This window comes from Triticum dicoccoides, chromosome 2B (genome assembly GCF_002162155.2).
Source record: "Triticum dicoccoides isolate Atlit2015 ecotype Zavitan chromosome 2B, WEW_v2.0, whole genome shotgun sequence".
Classification (NCBI taxonomy): domain Eukaryota; kingdom Viridiplantae; phylum Streptophyta; class Magnoliopsida; order Poales; family Poaceae; genus Triticum; species Triticum dicoccoides.
In genome coordinates this window covers 447,699,467-447,718,492 of record NC_041383.1, presented here as the reverse complement: position 1 = coordinate 447,718,492, position 19,026 = coordinate 447,699,467, and positions in this window count along the sequence as shown.

The following is a 19,026-nucleotide window of genomic DNA, read 5'->3' as shown; positions in this document are numbered from 1 at the left end:
TAAGAAGTGACAACGGCACCGAGTTCAAGAACTACACCTTGGATGAGTTTCTTAGTGATGAAGGGATCAAGCATCAATATTCTGCACCATATACCCCTCAACAAAATGGTGTTGCGGAAAGGAAGAACCGGACGTTGATGGATGCGGCAAGAACCATGATGGCGGAGTTCAAGTCTTCATACAACTTCTGGGCCGAAGCCATCAACACAGCTTGTCATGCATCCAATTGTCTCTATCTCCGCAAAGGCTTGAACAAGACTACGTATGAGATACTCACCGGGAACAAGCCTAACCTCAAGTACTTCCGGGTGTTCGGGTGTAAGTGTTTCATTCTCAAGAAAGGTGTTCGTTTGTCTAAATTTGAAGCTAGAGCTCATGAGGGCATATTTGTTGGTTATGCTACAAACTCTCATGCTTACCGTGTTCTCAACAAGTCCAACGGACTCATTGAGGAGATGTGTAACGTAGAGTTTGATGAAAATAACGGCTCCCAAGTGGAGTAAAGTGGTACTTGTGATGTAGGTGATGAAATTCCTCCCCAAGCCATAAGAAGAATGGTATTGGTCATATCCTACCCATTGAGGAACCCCTTGTGGCTGAAGGAGAAGGACAATGCTCCACTCAAGTGGAGCCATCACCTCCCCAAGACCCACACGCTTCCGAAGAACAAAGTGAAGGCCCTCAACCTAAGGAACAAGACCAAGGGCAAGATCAATCACAAGATGGTGATGGACCTCCTCATGATGCCCAAGGTCAAGTTCTTCCCCTCGAGCAAGTTCAAGATCATGAGCAAGCTCAAGATCAAGAACAAGCTCATGACGACGCTCAAGATGATCAAGTGAACCCTCCTCCTTCAACATCCGAGGAGGAATTGGAGCGTCGTGCCGCGAAGATTGCTTCCAAACTCACCACCAAAGGTCATCTCATGGAGAATGTGGTTGGAAGCCTAAGAAAGGGGGTAAGCACTCATAGACAGTTAGCAAACTATTGTGAACATCATGCGTTTGTCTCTTGTGTTGAACCCCGTAAGGTCTATGAGGCGCTCGAAGACTCGGATTGGCTCAATGCCATGCATGAAGAACTCAACAACTTCGAATACAACAAGGTGTGGAGATTGGTGCCAAGACCTTCGGGGAACCACAACGTCATTGGAACAAAGTGGATCTTCAAGAACAAGCAAGATGCTCATGGGAACATCATTCGCAACAAGGCAAGATTGGTAGCACAAGGCTACTCCCAAGTCGAGGGTATCGACTACGGTGAAACCTTTGCTCCCGTTGCTCGTCTTGAATCCATTCGTTTGTTGATTGCTTATGCTTCCCATCACAACTTTAAGTTGCAACAAATGGATGTGAAAAGTGCTTTTCTTAATGGTCCCATTAATGAGTTGGTTTATGTCAAGCAACCCCCCGGGTTCGAGGACCCCTACTTCCCGGATCATGTGTATCAACTTGATAAGGCACTCTATGGCCTTAAACAAGCCCCACGTGCGTGGTATGACCACCTTACCGAGTTGTTACAAGATCGTGGATTTGAAGTAGGACAAATCGATCCCACTCTTTTTACTAAGAAGGTCAAAGGGGAGTTGTTTGTATGCCAACTATATGTTGATGACATTATCTTTGGTTCTCCTAACAAAGCTTTCAATGAGGAATTTGCCGCTCTCATGACCTCCAAGTTCAAGATGTCTTCAATGGGAGAGTTAAAGTTCTTCCTTGGCTTTGACATCAAACAAAGAACAGAAGGAACCTTCATCAACCAAGCCAAATACACTCAAGACATGCTCAAGAGATTCAAGTTAAGTGATGTCAAGCCGGCTTCTACTCCAATGCCCACCAAGTGCCAACTTGACATTGATCCCAATGGTAAAGCGGTGGATCAAAAGGTATATCGCTCCATGATTGGCTCCTTGCTTTACCTTTGTGCATCTAGACCAGATATCATGTTGAGTGTGGGGATGTGTGCATGGTTTCAAGCTGCACCGAAGGAAAGTCACTATGTGGCGGTCAAGCAAATCTTTCGATATTTGGCTCATACCCCAAACTTTGGCTTATGGTACCCAAGAGGGGCAAACTTCAAGCTTGGAGGGTTTACGGATTCCGATTGGGCGGGAGACAAAGTGGATAGGAAGTCCACTTCCGGAGGGTGCCAGTTTCTTGGGTGCTCTTTGGTGAGTTGGTCTTCCAAAAAGCAAAGTTGTGTGTCTCTCTCGTCCACCGAAGCAGAATATGTGGCGGCCGGTAGTTGTTGTGCACAACTCTTGTGGATGAGGCAAACTTTAAAGGAATATGGTGTCATTTGTGACAAAGTGCCTCTTTGGTGTGACAATGAAAGTGCCATCAAGATTTCTCTCAACCCGGTGCAACACTTCAAGACGAAACACATTGAGATTCGGTATCACTTCATCCGGGTCACATTAGGCGAGGAGAGATCGAGCTCAAGTATGTCAACACTCATGATAACCTTGCAGATATTTTCACGAAGCCCTTGGATGAAGCAAGATTTCGCGAGTTAAGGCATGAGCTAAATATCATTGATTTGAGCAATGTGACTTGAATCCTGGCACACCCCACCCCACTCAACTTGGTATGCTGCTTAGATGTAGGCATGGACATAGGGGGAGTGTTGTTCTCTCAATGAACTTTCCCTCCCCCCATTATGCATAAAACGATCAACTCTTTCACAATAGCCATTTTTGATGGTACTTGTGCTTCAAAGACGAGTTTTGGTCATGGGCCCAAGGATAATTCTTCGCGGTGCCATACCATTTGACTCAAACATAGGTGGCTCCGGCCACCGCCCTCTCCTGAGAGAGGCCAGAGCTTGCTCTGTTTCGTGTGGTTGTTTGTGTTTGAGTTGTTTCTGGTCTGTTGTGTGTGTGCGTGTGTTGCCGCGTCGGTCCTCTCGTTCTTTTGGCTTTGCTTTCCGTTTCTTTTTGAGCGTTAGTCGTTGGTCTAGGAGCAACGTGGTTGCTGAAGTGGTACTACCGTCCTCCAGAGCGGTACTACCGCTCCCAGCGGTACTACCGCCCTCCAGAGCGGTACTACCGCTGTGAGGCGCGGGTTGGGGGTTATATCGGGGGCAGGGGGAGTTTCTTCTCCCCCATACCCATTCGCTCACCCCTTCGCCCTGTTTGTCTCTCTCTTCAGCAACCGGCGCCGTGGGAGGGCTCCGGCGGATCTCCCTCTCCGGGGCGCTCCTCTCCGTTTCCTTCGGTGGAATCGATCCCCACCTTGTCCTCTTTCCATGGATGCCGGTATTGCCCCCGTTCCCTGTTTCCCTTTGTCTAGATTTCCAATCTAGCGTTCTTGGGGCAATAGCAGTTGCATCTCTAGATTTTGGTCCAGATCTAGGCTTGAGTAGGATGGAGAATGCTTCTAGACTGTTTGGATTAGTGTTTGTATTTTTGAATTTGGTAGGACGGTAGTACCGGATCTGACCACGGTAGTTGGAAACTGCTGTTTCCCCGCCTCGAGCGGTACTACCGCTCTCCCAGAGCGGTACTACCGCTGAGAGCGGTACTACCGCTCTCTCCAGAGCGGTACTACTGCTTGGAGCGGTACTACCGCTCAAGGGTCACGGTACTACCGCCCTCTACCCAGTTCCATCATCCTCCAACCTCTCAGTGATCTCTTTGTTCATGTTTGTGGCTTACGCTCGTTCTTTCTGGTTGTTTGCGTGTTTGTGTGTGTGGTTCCAGGTGATGAGGTTCCTGAGCATCAGGCTCGTCGTGTCAACCCCGGTCGTGCTTCGTCCAAGCGCTACCGCACCACTGGGCCCACTGAGCCTACCGGAGGATCTTCTAGTGCTCCACCTCCTCCCCAACTGCAGAAGAAGCCTGGGGTCAAGCCAAAGCCAAGCAAAACCGTGCCAGAAATGCCGCCCAAGGAGTTCTGGGCAAGGCGCCGCTGCAACCCGTATGAGGTCGACCAAGATCCCACTTTGGTCAACCGTCCGTTCTGGAACAGGTTCCAGTTTGCCATCTATTTTGATGTCCTCAAAGCCAAGAAGAATCTCTATGTCAACGTGCACTCCATCGACACCGAGCATATGGAGAATGATCCTGACTACTTTGGTGAAGCTCTTCAGATGTGCACTCAGCTGAACATTCTCGGGATCATGCAATTCAACAAGAACTATGATGCTGATATTGTGGCCCAATTCTATGCCACGGTTCACCTTGGGACCGATGAGGACAGGACTCTGACTTGGATGACAAATGGCAAGTTGCTGTCAGTCAAGTGGAAAGCTTTCATGCAGTTGATTGGGGTGGAAGATCTTGGACTTGAGTCTGCTGTCGGCTTTCGCCCCCACTGTCGAGCCAATGCCACTCACAAGCAAGCTCTGTGGCCCTACTGCACTCTGAGGATCAACCATGAGACGAAGAAGGAGACCTATGAGATGCCTGCCTATCTGGACATTCTTCACCGTATCTTCAGAGAAACTCTTTTCCCTCGCATCGGGAATCTGGACCAGGTTCACTCTTATCTCGTGGACATGCTTCTCTTCTGTCAGCGGGAGAAGGGGCAGAGCACCGGAGAGTCCTTGGATATCTCTCATGTTATGTGGTCTGAGCTGGTTTCTGCTATCTCCGAGCGCAAGTGCCCGATTTATGGTCCGTTCATTATGCTGCTCATTGAGAAGGCCTGGGATCGTGTCTATCCCAAGGTGGTGCTGGAGATTGGAGACTTGGTTTCTCACGATGTCAAGCGTCTGAGGAAGAAGGATAACTGGGGCACTCAGGCCCCTAGGACTGGAGTTCCTTCATCTGCTGCTGCAATGGAGACTGAGGAGGAGTTTTGGGCTGAGGCTGAGGATGAAGATGATGACTACGTGCCTTTTGAGGCAGAGCCCTCTTGGGCCAAGAAGCTCAAGATCAAGGTGAAGAAGCTGTTCTGCATGGAGTCTCATGGTCAGTACATGACTCATGTGGCTGAGAAGAAGGCCCGAGGTCGCCACAAGGAGCTCATGCGTCAGATGGGTGCTATTGTGATTAGTGGTTCTGAGGATCAGCTTACCGAGGAGGAGTGGATTCAGCAGCACTGCCCCTGGAATGATTCTGATGCTGAGCACTTCCCGGCTGACGATGCCACCGCAGATGATCCCTCTGAGATCTGATGGGTGTCCATCGTTTACCTTCACCTGGAGCCGTAGCATCACTCCCTCTCCTTTTTGGTGTCTCGATGCCAAAGGGGGAGAGAGTTTAGGGATTTGCATTTTGTGTCTTCCGTCGTTTGTGTTTGTGCTTTCGCTTGTTGTTTTATTTGGTTTGTGTTTGTGAGACCTAAGTTCTGGTTCTGTCAGTAAGACCTAAGCTCGAGTCATATGGTGTGAGACATATGCTACCTTATCTCTTCGTATCTTTATCTATGTCTATCTAGCTTATGAGTTCCATGCTTATCTTGTTATATATATGTTGCTCTCATATCATGCTTAGGTAGTTGGTCTCTAAAATGTAGGGGGAGCATTGTTCCTGGCATCTGTGCCGTGCAGTCCAAAGCACTTTTCTAGGTAGCACACATCCAGGGGGAGCCCTTCTACATTTTAGGACGGTTGTACTTTTGCGCTTATCCTATATCTTTCATATTGTGCAAATCCCGTATTGTCATCAATCCACCAAAAAGGGGGAGATTGTAAGGGCATATTTATTCCCAATATGTTTTGGTGATTGATGACAATGCTTGTGCGGACTAATCGTGTGCGTTAGTTCTTTCAGAGATTCATCCATTGGCACGAGACGATTTCCTCCCCTCGGTGTTGTAATTCAAGACGGTGTAGCTCCTTCGTTTCGTTGTTGGTGGACTAGTTTCGTAGGAGTCACCGTACTATCAAGAGGGGATCCGTTTTGGTAAGACTTGGGTGGAATCACACGTACACATCATTATCACACCCGTCGTCTTTCCTTCCGCATCTCTGGAGCTGCTGTTTTCCCCTTACTATGCTCTGCTTTGCCCTTGCGGTAGTACCGCGTCCAGAGCGGTAGTACCGCCGAAACTCCATAGCGGTAGTACCGCTCTCAAAGCGGTAGTACCGCTTGGGTGTTTCGGCCGTAGTACCGCTGTGCGTCTGGGCTACTCCCGCCTCGATTCTCGAACGAATTTTTCGTGTCGGGTTTTGCGGCACTAAGGGAGGTAGTAGGGGCGGTAGTACCGCTCTAAGCGGTAGTACTGCCCTGGTGATAGGGCCCTGGGCAGCGCGGCAGTACCGCTGGGTCTAAGCGGTAGTACCGCCCGGAGCGGTAGTACCGCTCTTCCCTGGCGGTAGTACCGCCCTGGGGTCAGGGCCCCAGGCAGCGCGACAGTACCGCTGGGTCGAGCGGTAGTACCGCCCGGAGCGGTAGTACCTCCCTTCCCCAGCGGTAGTACCGCTTTGTGCGGGGCTGGTAAGTGGGATAACGGTTGGATTGTTCTTCCCACTATATAAAGGGGTCTTCTTCCCCAAAGTTGACCTACCTCTTTCCCCCAAAGCTCCATTGTTGCTCCAAGCTCCATTTTCGCCCGATCTCTCTCCCTAGCCAATCAAACTTGTTGATTTGCTCGGGATTGGTTGAGAAGGCCCAGATCTACACTTCCACCAAGAGAAATTTGATTCCCCCCACTTATCCCTAGCGGATCTTGTTACTCTTGGGTGTTGAGCACCCTAGACGGTTGAGGTCACCTCGAAGCCATACTCCATTGTGGTGAAGCTTCGTGGTGTTGTTGGGAGCCTCCAAGTGTTGTGGAGATTGCCCCAATCTTGTTTGTAAAGGTCCGGTTGCCGCCTTCAAGGGCTCCAATAGTGGAATCACGGCATCTCGCATTGTGTGAGGGCGTGAGGAGATTACGGTGGCCCTAGTGGCTTCTTGGGGAGCATTGTGCCTCCACACCGCTCTAACGGAGACGTACTTCCCCTTAAAAGGAAGGAACTTCGATAACACATCCTCGTCTCCACCGGCTCCACTCTTGGTTATCTTGTCCCTTTACTTTTGCAAGCTTACTTGAGTTATATCCATTGCTTGCTTGTGTGCTTATTGTCTTTGCATCATATAGGTTGTCCACGTAGTTGCACATCTAGACAACCTATTTCATTGCAAGTTTTAATTTGTTAAAGAAAAGTCTAAAAATTGTTAGTTGCCTATTCACCCCCCCTCTAGTCAACCATATCGATCCTTTCAACTGCTTATAAAAATCCTATGGGTATGTATCCATATAAAATGGTTTATGGAAAAGCATGTTACTTACCTCTGGAATTAGAACATAAAGCTTATTGGGCAACCAAAGAACTCAACTATGATTTCAAACTTGCTGGTGAAAAGAGGCTATTCGACATTAGCTTACTTGATGACTGGAGAACCCAAGCCTATGAAAATGCCAAGTTGTTTAAAGAAAAGGTTAAAAGATGGCATGACAAAAGAATACAAAAGCGGGAATTTAATGTAGGTGACCATGTCTTGCTAAACAATTCTTGTTTAAGATATTTTTGCAAGTAAACTTCTCTGCAAATGGGAAGGTCCTTACATTATCGAAGAAGTTTATCGTTCCGATGCCATCAAGATCAACAATGCCAAAGGCAAAAAACCGAAGGTGGTGAATGGGCAAAGAATCAAACATTATATCTCAAGTACGCCCATAAATGTTGAAACTAATATTACACATTCCATAACATCAGAGGAGTACATTGTAACGCCCCGGATACACCCGCCAGTGGTCGTTACTCCTGGCGGGATCTAGACTGGCCCCATAGATCAATACTAGTCTTTCCTACGCACTTTGTGCTCACTCGTGTGCACCCGGGAGCAACTTCCCAGACGGTCACCCATCCTGAAATTACACCAAGCTGAGCACTCTTAACTTTGGAGTTCTGTCCGAATGGGCTTCCGGAAAAGAAGGAATTCCTTATTGATATGAGTAGTCTATCATCCCCAATAAGCCACGCTATCACATACACCCCCACTCAGAGGAACTGAAGTCCTGGTCGGGCCACAGGAATGTACCCTCTTGGCACATACGTCTGTGCTTCCAGTTCGGCACATGTGCCATGCCGTGTGCCACGACGGGTCACAAACGTCACGCACAACATGACCACACACCTGTCCACAAATATCCGTGTAACCGCGAGGGTCGGCTCTGATACCAACTTGTAACACCCCAGATACACCCACTAGTGGTCGTTACTCCTGGCAGGATCTAGACTGGCCCCATAGATCAATACTAGTCTTTCGTGCGCACTTTGTCCTTACTCGTGCGCACCCGGGAGAAACTTCCCGGTCGGTCACCCATCCTGAAATTACTCCAAACTAAGCGCGCTTAACTTTGGAGTTATGTCTGAATGGGCTTTCGGAAAAGAAGGAATTTCGTATTGATATGAGTAGTCTACCATCCCTAATAAGCCAGACTATCATACATAAAGGAAACCTTCCAGAACACTCTAGAACCCTGGAAAGGAATAGGTATGTGATACGGTAAGTAAACCGATTCAAAAAGTTTTCCAAAAGCAATTTTACTCCGTTTTGGAATATTTAAAAAGTTAGGAAAATAAAAAGTAGTCCGAAAAGTGCATGAGCAGGCGACAAGCCTGGGGGGCGCGCCCTACCCCCTTGGCGTGCCTCCCGACCTTGTGGCCACCTCATGTGCCCTCCACACTCCGTCTTCTCCCAGATTACTTGTTTTGTACAGTAAAAATTCATTATAGAATCTTCTGAAGGTTTTGACCATCGATTCACGACAATATCCTTTGTTCTTGTTTCGAGCTATTTTTTTGAAAGATCTGAAAGCATGTCGTCGCAAGATTCAATTGGAGAGAGAGCTATGTTTCACATTATACGGTAGATCCAAAGATCTTTGGGGAGATTTATCCGTACGTATGGTCCATGGAGGAGGAGCAATATTCTGACCCGGAGGAGGCAAAAGATGCGAGCTTAGAGGAAGATGATGCCCCCTACCTCAACCAGGGGATGTGCATGTGGAGTTCAAGAAGTCAAGCCTTCCGAACAGATCAAGAAAATCTAAGGTTCAATTTATCCCGTCCTGTTTTCTGCAGGAAAGTAAGGCGGCATTATGCAAAAAGATATTGAAGCTTGAGCAAGAAAATGATGATTTGAGGGAGGAAAGTTCCATCCTCAAACGAAAGTTGGAGAAGCTCGCCACCACATCATCGACATCACCACCACCTCCGAAGAAGGAGACTCGAGTATATGGATATGGGCACTCCCCTTGGATTATGCCAACCTTGGGGGAGGTTGATACGTCTCCAACGTATCTATAATTTTTGATTGTTCCATGCTGTTATATTATCATTCTTGGATGTTTTACAATCATTTTATATCATTTTTTGGTACTAACCTATTGACATAGTGCCCAGTGCCAGTTGCTGTTTTCTGCATGTTTTTTACATGGCAGGAAATCAATATCAAACGGAGTCCAAACGCAGTAAAACTCTTGGAGGATTTTTTATGGCCTAGAAGATATCGAGTGGGCCAAGGAAGCACCTGGGGGTGGCTCGAGGCGAGCAACACCCACCAGAGCGCGCCAGGAGGCCCAGGCACACCCTGGTGGGTTGTGCCCACCTCGGGTGCCCCTGAACCGCCTCTTTGCTCTATAAATACCCCAATAATCCAGAAACCCTCAGGGAGTCGACCAAAAATCAATTCCAGCCATCGCAGAGTCCAGAACCACCAGATCCAATCTATACACCATCACGGAGGGGTTCACCACTTCCATTGGTGCCTTTCCAATGATGCGTGAGTAGTTCTTTGTAGACCTACGGGTCCGTAGTTAGTAGCTAGACGGCTTCCTCTCTCTCTCTCTTGATTATCAATACAATGGTCTCTTGGAGATCCATATGATGTAAGTCTTTTTGCGGTGTGTTTGTTGGGATCCGATGAACTTTGAGTTTGTGATCAGATCTATGTTTTATTCATGAAAGTTATTTGAGTCTTCTTTGATCTATTATATGCATGATTGCTTATAGACTCGTATTTCTTCTTCGATATGTGGGTTTTGTTTGGCCAACTTGATCTATTTATCTTGCAATGGGAAGAGGTGCTTTGTAGTTGGTTCGATCTTACGGTGCTTGATCCCAGTGATAGAAGGGGAACCGACATGTATGTATCGTTGCTACTAAGGATAACAAGATGGGATCTATATCTTCATAATAGATAAACGGATCTCTTCTACATCATGTCATCTTTCTTATTGCATTACTCCGGTTTTCCATGAACTTAATACACTAGATGCATGCTGGATAGCGGTCGATGTGTGGAGTAATAGTAGTAGATGCAGGCAGGAGTCGGTCTACTAATCTTGGACATGATGCCTATATAATGATCATTGCCTGGATATCGTCATGATTATTTGAAGTTCTATCAATTGCCCAATAGTAATTGTTTTCCCACCATTTGTTATTTTCCTCGAGAGAAGCCACTAGTGAAGCCTACGGGCCCCGCATCTCTTTTCATCATATTTGCCTTTGCGATCCATTTTCCTTTGCATTTATTTTCAGATCTATCAAACCAAAAACACAAAAATACCTTGCTGCAATTTATTTGTTCCGGGATCTATTTATCCTATCTACCACTTTTACCTCACGTTATTTGCTTATCTTGAGGCGCCGTACCCAAAAGGGATTGACAACCCCTTTAACACGTCGGGTTGCAAGTATTTGTTATTTGTGTGCAGGTGTTGTTTACGTGGTGTGAGGAGGTTCTCCTCCTGGTTCGATAACCTTGGTATCATCACTGAGGGAAATACCTACCATCGCTATACTGCATCATCCCCTCCTCTTTGGGGAAATACCGATGTAGTTCTAGCAGACATCAAAATGAATTTCTGGCGCCGTTGCCGGGGAGGATCTTCGACATCAACCAGGTTCCTAATCACAAATCTCATCTTCTCGCAATTTACATTATTTGCCATTTGCCTCTCATTTTCCTCTCCCACACTTCACAAAAAATTGCCGTTTTATTCGCCCTCTTTTTCGTTCGCCGTTTTCTCGTCAGATCTGCTTTTGTGTGCGTTCTTGTTTGCGTAGTCATGATGCCTCAAAGAAAATATTATGATGTTCCTTATCCAAATATTTTTCTTGAAATTGAGAAAAGTACTAAGGAATATATGACTACATAATTTGAGCATAATAAATATTTTACTGAAGAACTTAAGGAACACTCCGTTGTATTAGAAACTATAACAAAACAACTTGATGATATTAGTAGAGAAGTTTGCAATCTTCAATCTAAGTATGCTTTTTCTGAAAGTTTGTTGGAAAAAATATCCGATGCACAAGCCACTTTAGTGAATCAAATGGCCGCTAAACCAATCTCGTTAGAAGATAAAAGTGATGAAGATCTTAAAATGATTGGTGTTTCTTCTATTGATTCTTTGTTTAGTAAATTTAAGAATGAAAAAGGGACTGGAGAAGAGTCAACTTTAGTTAGAAGGTGTCCCTATGATTCGGATGGTGAAAATCTTGTTGAAAAATTTGATATAAGTGGGTTTGAAGAGGTCAAGACTTTAACTAGTGATGTGCCCACTATTTTGGATTACAAAGACTTTAATTATGATAGTTGCTCTTTGGTTGATTGTATTTCTTTGTTGCAATCCATGATAAATTCACCCCATGCTTGTGAACAAACTAAACCTTTTACTAAACATATTGTTGATGCCATGATAAAAGCTTTTGAAGAAAAGTTGGAATTGGAAGTTTCAATTCCTAGAAAATTTCATGATGAGTGGGAACCTACTATCAAAATCAAGATTAAAAATTATGAGTGTTTTGTTTTATGTGACTTGGGTGCTAGTGTTTCTACAGTTCCGAAATCTTTATGTGATGTGCTTGGTCTTACCAATATTGAAGAATGCTCTTTAAATTTGCAATTGGCGGATTCTGCTATTAAAAAGCCTTCGGGAAGAATTAATGATGTTCTTATTCTTGCAAATAGGAATTATGTGTCCATAAATTTTGTTGTTCTTGACATTGATTGCAATCCGTCTTGTCCAATTATTCTTGGTAAACCATTTTTGCGTACTATTGGTGCCGTGATTGATATGAAAGAAGGCAATATTAAATTTCAATTTCCACTAAGGAAGGGAATGGAACACTTCCTCGAACAAGAATTAGGCCACCATATGAATCAATCATGAGGGCATTTTATGAATCTAGAACCAAAGATGACAGCACTTAGATCCTACGCGTTATGCCTAGCTAGGGGCGTAAGACGATATCACTTGTTGGGAGGCAACCCAATGAATAAAATTTATTTTTGCTTTTTGCTTTCTGTTCTTGTGTGTTAGCACAATTATTATACTGTTATGATTGTGTTTTTTGTGTTTTATTTAGTGTTTGTGCCAAGCAATGCCTTTGGGAAGACTTGGGTGAAAGTTGATTTGATCTTACTGAAAAACATAAACTTTTACGCTCACGAGATTATTTGTCATTTTTTACAGAAGAGTGATTTTGAGTTGATTCATTTTTAAGAAGCTTAATAGACAAATTTCTCACTTCCAAAAATTTATTTCATAATTGTTGGAGTTACATAAGTATTCTAAATATTCAGATTTCTACAGACTGTTCTGTTTTTGACAGATTCTGTTTTCTTTGCGTTGTGTGCTTGTTTTGATGATTCTATGGTTTTCTTTGATGAGTTTTTGCCATAGAAAAGTTGGAATACAGTAGATATAATGCAAAAACAAAATAAGAATAGATTTTCTACAGTACTTATAGTAGTGGTTTGTTTTCTTATACTAATGGATCTCATGAAGGTTTTGTTTGAGTTTTGTGTGATTGAAGTTTTCAAGTTTTGGGTTATCTTACGATGGATGAAGCAATAAGGATTAGCAAAAGGCTAAGCTTGGGGATGCCCGAGGCACCCCAAGATAATATTCAAAGAAGTAGCAAGAAACTAAGCTTGGGGATGCCCCCGAGTGGCATCCCCGCTTTCTTCTAACAACCATCGGTATTTTACTTGAAACTATATTTTTATTCGTCACATACTATGAGTTTTTCTTGGAGCGTATTGTATGATATGAGTCTTTGCTTGTTTTGCTTTGTTTCTTAAGTGTTGAATCCTTGCTAGACACACCCTTTTGAGAGAGCCAAAAATTATGCTATGCTTGCTCCTATGCTTCACTTAAATTTTTAGAGCCATGGATTTGCTCTAGTGCTTCACTTTTATCTTTTTGAGCACGCTGTGCTTTGTTATATTTGAATAAATGCTCTCATGCTTCACTTAGATTTATTTGGGAGTTAGTAAAATTTTAAGAAATTCTCTATTGCTTCACTTATATTATTTTGAGAGAAAGAAAAAAAAATGCTCATGATCTTCACTTATATTTGTTTGAGCTTATCAAAAGCAACATATGAAAATAGTACCAAAGTGATAGATATCCAAGGAGGATATAATAAAAACTTTCATGAAGATCATTGGACAAAATAAACTTGATTCTTAGTAATGGTTCTGAGATATGGCAATATGATATGTGAGTTATGTTGATGAGTAACTGTGCTTTAGTAAGAATATTGATGTTAAGGTTTGTGATTCCCTATGCAAGCACGAAAGTCAATAGTTATGCAATGAAATTTATATCCTACTTATGGTGCATTATTCGGTGTTACTTATGCTTAATGCTTGGGTACGGGATTTTTTGCTTTTTGGTTGGCCGCTTCTCATTCTTTTTGCTAGCCTTCATTTTGCACTAAGTATGATCAGTACTTGTGCATCCAAAACCCTTTAAACCAGTTTTGCCATATGAGTCCACTATACCTACCTATATGCGGTATTTCCATGCCGTTCTAAGAAAATTTGCATGTGCCATCTCTAATTTTCAAAATAAATTTCTCTTTTGTGTGCTCTACCGCTCGCGAGGTGGTGAAGGGTGACCAATATTTTCCATGCTAGATGTGTTATTCTCACGATGAGTGTTTATTCACTTGTCATTGCATGAGAGTACGACAAAGGTATTAGGGATGCCCAGTCCCGAAATGAATAATGAATTTACTTTATGTTGTCAAATAATAAATTCCTTGGAAAGTGTTGATATGGAGGACAACCGTGAATTCGGCTAGCCATGGAAAGTGAAAGTAATGGTGGAAAAAGGAATAAACTTTATTTTCTGTTTGGGAACTGCCTATGATGTATCTAGCATGCAAAGTGTTGAGATCTCTAAGTTGTTTTCGTTGGTGGGAAAAGTATGCCTCTCAAAAATGTTTTTATCTCTCAATTTAAGCTTTGAGCTCTGCCACCTCTACAAATCCCTAATTCCCTCCGCGAAGGGACTTTCTTTTACTTATGCAATATTTATTTTGAACTTGAGTCTCCATCTTCTCTTATAAAGCACCAACTAAGGGGCACTATGATCGTATTTGAGCATTGGGTGTAGCTAATATTTGAGTGTGTTTCATGAATGGATCAATGATTGAGCATGATGGGCTAGGGATAACTTGCTTTAGTGTTGATATTTTGAAAGACATGGTTGCTTGTTGTATGCTTGAGTATTAAAGTCTTCATGTCAAAACTAGACTATTGCATTGAATCATATAAAAGTAAATATGTCCATGCTATAAAGAAAAGAAATGTGATGAACATGTTAGGCAACATTCCACATCAAAAATTTTGTTTTTATCATTTACCTACTCGAGGACGAGCAGGAATTAAGCTTGGGGATGCTGATACGTCTCCAATGTATCTATACTTTTTGATTGTTCCATGCTGTTATATTATCATTCTGGGATGTTTTACAATCATTTTATAGTCGTTTTATATCATTTTTTGGTACTAACCTATTGACATAGTGCCTAGTGCCAATTGCTGTTTTTTGCATGTTTTTTACATTGCAGGAAATCAATATCAAACGGAGTCCAAACATAGCCAAACTCCTGGAGGATTTTTGGGCCAGAAGACATCTAGTGGGCCAAGGAAGCATCTGGGGGGTGGCTCGAGGGGAGCAGCACTCACCAGGGTGTGCCAGGAGGCCCAGGCGCGGCCTGGTGGGTTGTGCCCACCTCGGATGCCCCCTGAACCGCCTCTTTGCTCTATAAATACCCCAATATTCCAGAAACCTTAGGGGAGTCAATGAAAATCAGTTCTAGCCGCCACAGAGTCCAGAACCACCAGATCCAATCTAGACACCATCACGGAGGGTTTCACCACTTCCATTGGTGCCTCTCCAATGATGCGTGAGCAGTTCTTTGTAGACCTACGGGTCCGTAGTTAGTAGCTACATGGTTTCCTCTCTCTCTCTCTCTCTCTCTTGATTATCAATACAATGGCCTCTTGGAGATCCATATGATGTAAGTCTTTTTGCAGTGTGTTTGTTGGGATCCGATGAACTTTGAGTTTATGATCAGATCTATGTTTTTATTCATGAAAGTTATTTGAGTCTTCTTTGATCTCTTATATGCATGATTGCTTATAGCCTCGTATTTCTTCTCCGATATTTGGGTTTTGTTTGGCCAACTTGATCTATTTATCTTGTAATGGGAAGAGGTGCTTTGTAGTGGGTTCGATCTTATGGTGCTTGATCCAAGTGACAAAAGGGGAACCGACACGTATGTATCGTTGCTACTAAGGATAACGAGATGGGATCTATATCTTCATAATACATAAATAGATCTCGTCTACATCATGTCATTGTTCTTATTGCATTACTCCGTTTTCCACGAACTTAATACACTAGATACATGCTGGATAGCGGTTGATGTGTGGAGTAATAGTAGTAGATGCAGGCAGGAGTCGGTCTACTAATCTTGGACGTGATGCCCATATAATGATCATTGCCTGGATATTGTCATGATTATTTTTAAGTTCTATCAATTGCTCAACAGTAATTGTTTCCCCACCGTTTGTTATTTTCCTCAAGAGAAGCCACTAGTGAAACCTATGGCCCCCGGGTCTCTTTTCATCATATTTGCCTTTGCGATCTATTTTCCTTTGCATTTATTTTCAGATCTATTAAACCAAAAACACAAAAATGCCTTGCTGCAATTTATTTGTTCCACGATCTATTTATCCTATCTACCACTTTTACCTCATGTTATTTGCCTATCTTGAGGCGCCGTACCCGAAAGGGATTGAAACCCCTTTAACACGTCGGGTTGCGAGTATTTGTTATTTGTGTGAAGGTGTTGTTTATGTTGTGTGAGGAGGTTCTCCTACTGGTTCGATAACCTTGGTCTCATCGCTGAGGGAAATACCTACCATTGCTATACTAAATCATCCCTTCCTCTTTGGGCAAATACCGACGTAGTTCTAGAAGACATCAGAGGTGCCCCGGTATCGTATCACCATCACATCTTTATCTTTATTGCTTATCTAGTTTGACCCTTTTTTTTAAATCTTGATCCGGTAGAATAAAAGTTTTTAGTATGATCCAGGCTTTGAGTTTTTCTTTGTGTTCTATCTATGTAATCGAGTGTGAGAGTTATATAATAAAGATTAGTTTTGAGTTAAGGGCTTTGCTTTCTTGCCTTGATCTTGGAAAATAAATAGAATAAAAGAAATAAAAAGCTTATATAATAATCTTATGGAGAGTGATGACTTCACATATAAGAAGTATGATGCATGGAATTTGTTGAGGGTTGACAAACATAGTATTGATCATTGTTGCAATTAATAGGAAGTAATGAAGAAAGAGAGGTCTCACATATAAATACACCATCTTGAACATCTTTTGTGATTGTCAGCACTCATTAACATATTGTATGCTAATAAGTTGATGTTGGACAAGGAAGACAACATAATGTGTTATGTTCCCTTATATCCGAATAGAAGTTATTCATGGATTCTCCAACATGTTGAGCTTGCTTCTCATCCTATGCTAGCCAAAAATTCCGCACTAAGTAGAGATACTACTTGGGCATCCAAAAACTCTTAACCTAGTTTTGCCATGAGAGCCCACTATATCTACCTATGGATTGAGTAAGATCCTTCAAGTAAGCTATCATTGGTGCAAGCAATAAAAATTGCTCTCTAAATATGTATGACCTTTTAGTGTGAGGAAAATAAACTTTATACAAACTTGTCATGAAAAAAAAATAAAAGCGACAGACTGCATAATAAAGTCCTCTATCACAAGCGCCTATATAAAGTGACATTCCATTGCATTAAGATTTCTTGCATCCAACCAAAAAGCACACGACAACCTCTGCTTCCCTCTGCAAAGGGTCTATCTTTTATTTTTACTTTCTACCTTTATGCAAGAGTCATGGTGATCTTCACCCTTCCTTTTATATTTTATCTTTTTCGCAAGCACTATGTGTTGGGGAAAGATTGATACGTCTCCAACGTATTTATTATTTATGAAGTATTCATGCCATGTTTACAACAATTTTATATGGTTTTGGTATGATTTGAATGGAACTAACCTGGAATGACGTTGTTAAGCAGAACTACTGTGGTGTTGTTTTTGTGTAGAAATAAAAGTTCTCAGAACTGGACGAAACTTTTTGAAAAAAAATTGGAAGAAAAGAAAAATACCGGAGCGAGGAACCACTGGAGGGGGTCCCTGCTGCCCACAAGGCACCAACCCTGGTGGGTAGTGGGTCCCCACTAAGGCCCATCTTCGCGTGATACCAACGCTGAAAGATCCTATATATAAAAAAACCCAAAAATAACCCTAGATCAGAAGTTTCGCCGCCCCAAGCCTCTGTAGCCCCGAAAAACCAATCTGGACTCTTTTCTGGCACCCTGCCGGAGGGGAAATCATCACTGGAGGCCATCTTCATCATCCCGGTGGCCACCATGATGAGGAGGGAGTAGTCCACCCTCGGGTCTAAGGGTTTGTACTAGTAGCTATGTGTTTAATCTCTCTCTCTCTCTCTCTCTCTCTCTCTCTGTCGCGTTCTTGATTTGGCATGATCTTGATGTATCGCGAGCTTTGTCAATATAGTTGGATCATATGGTGGTTTCCCCTCTCTATCTAGTTGTGATGATTTGAGTTTTCCCTTTGATATTTCATTCTTATCGTATAGAATACTTCTATGGATTTGGGAGCACTTGATGTACGTCTTTCTGTGAATACCCTGGTGACAATGGGGTATCATATTGATTCACTTGATACATGTTTAGGCACTCAACTCGCGGATTCTTGAGGTGGCATTGGGGTAATCTATGCATATGGGTTGATGCATGTTCTTGTCTTTGTTTCTCCGGTAGAAATCTTGGGGCACTCTTTGAGGTTCTTTGTGTTGGATTGAGTATTATGATTCTGAAATTGTTTGATGCATATCGTATAATCAACTCACGGGTACTCGTGATGACATTGAAGTATCTAGGTGACATTAGAGTTGGTTGATGTGTATCATATGGTGTTATTTTAGTATGAACTCTTAGATAGATCGATCGGAAAGGGTAACTTGATGTTATTTTAGTACAAACTCTTGGATAGATCGATCGGAAAGGAAAATTTTGAGGTGGTTTCGTACCCTACAAACAATTTCTTCTTATGTTCTCCGCTAGATAAGAACTTTGGAGTGATTCTTCATCACACGTTGAGGGATGGTTATATGATCCAATTATATTAGCATTGTTGAGAGATTGCACTAGTGAAAGTAAGGACCCTAGGCCTCATTTTCAAGCATTGTAATACCGTTTATGCTCACTTTTGTTACTTGCTACCTTGCTGTTTTTTATTTTTCCTATTACAAAAATCAATATCTACTATTATTACTACACTTGTATCACCATCTCTTTGCCGAACTAGTGCACCCATAAAATTTACCATTGTATTTGGTGTGTTGGGGACATAAGAGACTTTTTATTATTTGGTTGCAGGGTTGTTTGAGAGACCATCTTCATCCTACGCCTCCCATGGTTTGATGAACCTTAGGTCATCCACTGAGGGAAATTGCTACTGTCCTACAAAACTCTATGCTTGGAGGCCCAACATGAGTCTACAAGAATAAAGTTCCATAGTAGACATCAAAGATCCAGACATACATATCCACTCGGATGTAGCTGATCATAAATTATTATTGTTGACATTACCCTTGAGGTAAATGGTTGGGACGCGAAACTATAAGCCCCTATTTTCCTATCTGTCTGATTGAAGCTTTGAT